Raw genomic sequence first — 7,772 nt, forward strand, 5'->3', positions numbered from 1 at the left:
CTGACAAGGGGAAAATACGCCAAACGGATTGATCCCGGGGTCCATGCAAAATTTCAGTGCAGACGGTAGACAAAAGATCACCCACTAAAAATAAATGAAATGAAATGGGGTTTAACGTCCTACTGTTCTGCTACGACTGGGCTAATGAAGACGGCAGTAAAAATAAAGTATTCTATTTTTATAGTTCACATTGACTACAGATATTGATTATTTAAATAAAAAAATAATTTGAACACATTTTGTAGGAAATTGAAATAGATATGGCGTGGTGTGACATAGAACTATCTTATGTGGTTTATCCGTAAGGTTAAGTTCTTCTTTTATGGATACTGATTATTGTTGACTTTTGTATCTTCAATACTTTTGTATATTGAATACGAATATTATGTACATGTTACAGTCAATGTCTACAATCAGGCAATGTGTACAATACACATTGCCTGATTGTAGACATTGACTGTCACATACATATAAACATGATGGTCGTTAGTACACAATCGATGTTAGGTTGCTTCACACAAAAACTCAAATATGATTTGACGGGCAGACACAGTTAGAACGAGAATGTACCCAAGATGTACGTGAATATATGTCTGTGGCACGGTTATTATGTTTGCACGGGGTCTGGTGATGAATTTTGGACGTTGAAAGAAGTAAGGCGGCGGTTCGTTCTTGCATTGATCGACACACGATACGATGCCCGGAACAACAGTCACAAACAAGCAAAGGACACAACGGTTTACTGACAGTACAAGAACATGTATGACATGACTATATATTTATCATGAACGATTAGTAATACATAACATTAATCTTCGGCGGTGGGTTGAACATTTTACCATGACATTTCCCCCCATTATTTTTAACAAGCATAAGTATGTTTTCTTACATAAGGCGGGGAATAAGATTCCGATGGCAGATCTTATATGATGAGGCTTCGCTGTTTATTAATGTTTATTTATTAGTAACCTGTAACCACCGTCATCAATTCCCGAGCCTTGTGGTGGTTGAAATGTTAATAACACTAAAAGTTTTGCGAGAGACAAGACCTGTACCATAGATTCAACAGGGCCATTGTGGTTATCATATACACGGTTACGATGACATACACTACGAACTAATGCCGTATGAATACCGATGTCCTGAAGTCTACCATCTCTACGATCCATCGCTTAACATGTGTGGTTTGTAGAACATACCCACGATGGACACCGCACATTATACTACGTTTGTGGCTTGTTAGTGAACAAAATCATTGGAGAAGGCGGAGGTTAGTTATCAATTAATCCTCATCGTGTGTGAAGTGGGGCATTGGAGCGAATCGAGCCAGTTATAATATATAGACGGCCATTTCAGGTCAGACGACAGTTGCATGACAAAACGCATGGACTATATTAGATTTTCAAGAAGGCAAAATATATTTAGAAAACGATCAAGATAGTTATCTATTGATTCTGTATTGTTGATACTTGAACTTTAAGGGTTTGTGTTCACAGGCTGATTGTTAAAGACATCTAATATTGTAAGAAAGCCATAAAACAATTTCTTCATAGCAGAATAGATTATTGATAATGGAAACATGTCAAATCAATGTCAATTCTTTAGACTAGTCTTTGACGTTTGAAGTTCTTGGTACTAAGCCCCTCGTGTGTTGCCTAATGTCACTATTTCTACACAAAAACTACTTTTTATTGTGTAAAATTAAAATGTAAAGTAAACCAAATTCCATTCCGTAGAAAAATCACAAATGAAAGAGATCGAATGAAACACTTAGAACCAAGGAATAGTTTTGTTTAGTAATAATGAGCTGATATGTCGGCCATATTCATCGCTCAAGATTTCATTTATCGATTAAATCACCTAATGAGTAGGCTTCGCGCGTAGTATTTGGCGTTATTAATATCATTCATATTCATTAGAAGGTAGATTCGGACAGGTTGCAGCAAATATTAATATAACTAGAGACAGCCACCTGACTACATAAACAAGAAATGCGGGTGATTATAAATATTAGTTACTTTTAGAGAAAATCATAAACCGTATATTCATCGTCCCAACGAATCTATGTATACAGGTAAGGGATTTATTTAATTAAAATTTGAAAACACCAAGATAACAACAATCAAACGTTGTTATCACAAGCCAGTGTTTACTATTACTAAGGAAACGACAAAATCGTCAGATTTGTATGTTATAATTTGTAAGCAGTCAGATTATGATTTTGATTTCAATAGACATCAATCAGAGTGTGGTGGTACCATCGAATTATTAAATAGTTGTGGTTCAAGGAGTAATCAAGGGTCAGAAATTGAAATCCTGGTACAGGCAGCGGGGATATTGTTCAAGAAGAGAGTTTTGAAAAAATAATATATTATTTTGAGGACAATGGATTTGTTTTCATAGCGATGAAAGGGAAGCATACGAAGTAGATGTATTTGACGCCAAGTATATATTTGTGGTGGCCTGTGTCGGGGACACCTCACTATCCCCACATCTATTGTTTAAAGTCTGGGTCCACAAGGCCATGACTAATTAATTAACAAAGGGGATTTAAAGTATAGTCTGTAACAAATTTGTGACACTTGATTTAAACAATATTTATTGAAAAATATTACATGTAAAAAATACATATAATATGGATTCTTATATTAAACCATGTCCAGAATATTAATTATATACAAATTAATACATACTTATATAATATAATAAATATATAATTTGTAATAAGTAATAATAAGTGCATTGTTAGATGAAATAAATAAATTTCAATAGTGCAGAAATATTTATAATAAATACTAGTATATAATAAGTAATACGTAGTAAGCGCATATATTAACATGAGTAAATAAATACATTTTTAAAGTATAAATATTTATAAACAGTTTGATAAATACGACAATTTACTTTCCAACAAAATTCAAAATTCATAACAGTGTTGAGGTATTCAATGCTTGTCTTGGCACCAGTTCTTCTCTTCTGTGATTTTCTCATCAAGGCGGCGGTAGTTTTGTTTGTTTTTTTTGTTTGTTTTTTTTGGGGGGGGGGGGGCAAGCCTGTCCCCAGATTCAAGTTGTCTGATGATTAGTTCAATACCTTCCTATTCGGTCTTAATCAAGTCTAGGAACCTGTGCATATTTAGATGGTCCGGACCAAGCTTATTTGGTTGACATTGCCAACTTTCCAAATGATGAGTTGTGCAGTGGCGGAGTGGTTCCGGATTTCTCTGTCACCATTTTCGATTCAGAGGAGCTATATATGTCAACTGATAAGCTGTGATTAAATCGGAAGTTTATTTGTTTATATTACAAATTCATTATTACGTCAAAACAGATCACAATTTAAATTTATAAATTTATAAGTAAACTGATTTTATCAATATGCTCTTCTACTGATAGTGGAAAGCGTTCACCAGTGACACTAATTAGAGCAGGAAGCGTTCACCAGTGACACTAATTAGAGTGGGAAGTTTACACCAGTGACACTAATTAATTAGAACAGACAATAGTCCTACACCCACTGTCCAGTAACCTCCTAATCCCTCATCAAAACAATCAGATGTGGGGATAGTTAGGTTAAACCCCTGTGTCATCCTCCTGTCCCTTTAATATCCATTTAAAAAACATAACTATTTTGACACAACTCCTCGCGGTAGCCTTGCATACGCCAATGTAGTTGGGTATTTAATAATAATGTACATTTGTAGATCACTAAATCCACCCAAAAGTAGCAGGGGCGGATCCAGGAATTTTTGCAGGGGGGAGTTTGCCATTTTCCTGTTAAGGAAATCTGACAGTTGACACCGCATGATGCCATCATCGTCTCCAAATTACGTAGGCATACATACACACTGGACTTTTTAAAAGGCGAAATCCAACACCCCGTTTGACGTCAAATTTTATTATGAAAGTAATAGGTTCACATTGTGATTCAATTTAATTGATGCAAAGTATTAATTGTGATATCACATATGTCTGTATCATTATCTTGCGCTTTGAATGCCCTTCCCATCCCACCATCTGATGATAAAGGATAAAGCACACGGCCGTGACCATTTTCTCATAAAAGTGTTGCCTTACATTTTTTTTATTTAGCTGAGGCAATAGCGCAAGTAATAAATGGATAAGAGGGTTGACAATGATCCTGTCAAATAAACTCGGGAACGATAAGTAGGAATTAAGTAACAAAAATAGCAGGTATTGGGTAATAACCTTGGTGGGGGTAGGGAATACTATTTACAGCAACTGGACAATAGTTGTATTAGAGACTGCGTAGTAGTGTTGGCTGGAATATTAGGCATTAGTATTTATGAGATAATATTGTTGGTAACAAAGTAAGTGGGATTGGGTAATATTATTTATCAGAGATGGTTAAAGTGATGGTAATAGTGATGTAAGAGATTTGGCAATTGTGGTTTTAGGAATTTGGAAGGAATGGGTAAAAATAAATGTGTGTTTGTAAGATTTGTTTAAATAACCCTAGACACCCATGGGAACAGAGTGCGTGTGAATTAGGTTTAAGAATTTGGGGGAGAGGTTAAGTCTCCACATAAGCACTGACAGCAGAATTAAGTACATATAAGCATAATAAATTGTTATAAAATGATTAATATATAAAAGAATAAACGTCTATTGTATAAAAGATTAAGCCGTGATTACATTAAGCTGTTGAGGATGTAAGGTAACGACTAGGAAGTAGAAGATAAGAAGGTAAAAGATGGCAATATTTCAATCTGATTAAAATACAGATCTATATTTCGTTTCGTTTTTTATACTTTCGATAGCCTACACTACATTAATATCTGACAAGTTCTAGTGTGAGTTCACGTCCGGGGTTCAAACGAGCGGCCTTTGACCCTATGACGTCAGACATTAATTAATCAATCAGCGTTGACGTTTCCAGTGGTTTATCCACTGTTCCGTGCACCAAAAGGCTAATTCCTCACATCAATAAGAACGCCTATTATGTAACTCTTTCAGATCCTAGTGTAATAAAGACAAATAAAACGAAATTTTGAACTATAAAAACAAAACGAAATAGGATCTGTGTTTTAATCAGATCATGGCAATATTTAAAGGGACTATCCCGATTTGAACAGAGTCTCAAAATTATAAGTCCGAGTACGTATGAAAATTAAGCGCCAAAATACAGAGGAATGGTGTATTTACCTTGTCTCAAATATTCAGCTCAAAATATTGAGTCGTTTCTATATGAACGTCAAAAATGCTTATCCGGACACGTAACCCTTTTAAGATTTCGGGTCAATCTTTTCGTTGGGTTACCTGATAATCGATTGATTCCCGTTCCTTTAGAGCTGTATACAGTAAATGACCCATGTGCTGTACTTGATAACGAAAGGTAAATTTCACTTAGGTATTAGTTTTATAAAATAAAAGTCTGGTTTTATCCAGATACAGCATAATACAGCTTGGGACATCGTTCTCCATTTCCAAATGAAGTCTGACGGGTTTAAGTTGTTTGAAAACGTATCACAAATATTGAGTTAGTTGCTCGGCCCTTAGGTAGAGGATTTTAAGGGATTTTAACACAAAATTAAGCAGTTTTATTCTCCAAAAAATTATCGGGATTGGCCCTTTAACAAGTAATAAGGGGGAAATGGTTAGCAGCGCTTGGGAATCGGATCTGGAGTTAATTACGGTTAGGGAACGTTAGTGGGTGATAGGTTTAAGACTTGATTAAACTAGGCTAAGTGAATGTTAAAGATAAAAATTGCATATCGCGGTTACGATCTTCGATAATCGAGGCTCGAGATCATTACAGGAATAGAAACTATTATCCATACTAGAATACATGAAGATAGTTCATTACATAATGATTTATATCATATTAATGTCGTAACTGATCATAAATGCTCACCCATTGTAAGGGGTATCCTGTAAGAACGGAACTAGAAACTAGAGATTATTTAACAGAATGGGTAGTACTTACGTAAATATAATAGTGAGTTTGTTATTAATTGTTGTTGTTGTTAATTTTCTGTATGATCTTTTCAGATATCATCGTTTATACAGGAAATGAATGCAGTAGTAATGAAATAAACACAATACCACTAACGATTTATGAGTAACTAATAATGTTGTGAATTTATGAAAGATTTATATACAAACTGAACCTGTTGATTACCCAGTGTTTGGCTAAACATCACTCCCGTTAACCAACTGAATTAGATGCACTACTATTCAAGTACTATTCGACAGACTATAATAACATTACGATTTTACTATCAAGCTCTGTGTAAATCGAGTTTATAAAGTTATTAACCAACATGGGTTGTACAACTAGTAAATCTATAAAACTGACGTCGGAATATGTCAACCTAAGTTCCGAACAGAAGCTGAGGACATGTTATTATAGAGATTGGGGCGATTCGGTGACGGATTCTGGCGTCCATACAACCTCCACCTATTTAGAACGAAACTGTAATTCAGCCAGCAGTGTAATACGCGAGACCAGTGTCAGTGATGGTGGGAGAGTCTCGCCTGTACCTGCAGCTAAAGTTGAAAACAGCCAGGCCTGATAAATGTATTGATATAATAATCTGTAATATAATTTGGTTTGCCATTTGTTAGTTGTGTTGAAACACTGAATGAAAGGCGGGGAAATTTCAAAGTTTGTTAAATTCCCAGTGACTATCAAAAGTATGGTAATGGCATGACCGGTGAACGTTAGCAGACGGTAATATAATGGTCAGCATTTATTTCTGGTACGGTAATATCATGACTCACGAATGTATGAATGCCATGACCATTGTTATATCATGACAGATGGATATCAGCAGTATGGGAATATCATGAACGGTAAATGTCAACATATCGTAATATCATGACAAGTGAATGATTGCAGAATAGTGAGATCATGACCGCTGCAAATTTACAGTAGAATTATGTTTTAAATCTTCAAATCCTTAGAACAATTTACATAACTTGGGCAAGAATCCTTTAACATTTGAATTTGAGTTAAATTCAGATCGTCACAAGCATGATAATTGACAATTATGTCAGTATGTCTTGTTTCCATGACTACAATCTATTAACGTTCATATCATCATTGTTTTTATTCAATTATTATCTACTATTAGATTGCAACAATGTTTCCTTAAATAGCAATCGTGTATATTGTTTAACGTGATTAAGGGTGTATTATCGTATCTGCTGAAGTTGCCTGTTTACAAACGAAATGCCGCAGATGGGTAATAAAAATATCTTTGCTTTATGTTAACAAAAGGTCTGAAAAGTGTTCCTTAGATAGTAATTTGGAATCATAAAACAATAAGTAAATCATTTTGGCCTCGGATTCTCATAAATAGAAAAGAATAATCGTTCAGACTTCGAAAGACGATTTCGGTCCTTACAATTCTTTGTAATAGTGATTTTTTTTGGCAACCCGGGGGACATACTTATACATACACGGTTCCTATCGAAATTTAATTATTGGGGGAGTTATTGTCGCTGCCATTGAAATCCTGTAAATTCATCTGCACATTAGTTTTTTACGATGTTTTTTCAAACTTGCTGGGATTGTTTGAATTAGTAGGGATGGATACTATGAAAAATTAAGAGTTGTTCACAAGTTGTTAAACTTGTAATCAACCCACGGACCAGAGATTTTACAGGTTTGTTTTTACAAATTTCCTGCGATAATTTGACTAATATTCACGATGAATCTTATCTCAGGTAAACGTTCTTCGCGTTTTTTTTAAAAACTTTTCAGGTTTGTTCAACTAGCGACTAGTTATATGAATTAACTCTGTTGAA

The 7,772-nt window shown here is 34.8% G+C and overlaps 1 long non-coding RNA gene across 1 annotated transcript; it reads left to right on the forward strand.

The window, feature by feature from the left end:
- Positions 1-775: 775 nt before the first annotated feature.
- On the forward strand, positions 776-7,062 carry LOC126818977 (uncharacterized). The gene is made up of 2 exons (XR_007679435.1): positions 776-1,270; positions 6,012-7,062. It is a non-coding gene; the product is annotated as an uncharacterized LOC126818977 (long non-coding RNA).
- Positions 7,063-7,772: the final 710 nt, after the last annotated feature.

The sequence above is a fragment of the Patella vulgata genome, chromosome 4 (genome assembly GCF_932274485.2).
Source record: "Patella vulgata chromosome 4, xgPatVulg1.2, whole genome shotgun sequence".
Taxonomy (NCBI): Eukaryota; Metazoa; Mollusca; class Gastropoda; family Patellidae; genus Patella; species Patella vulgata.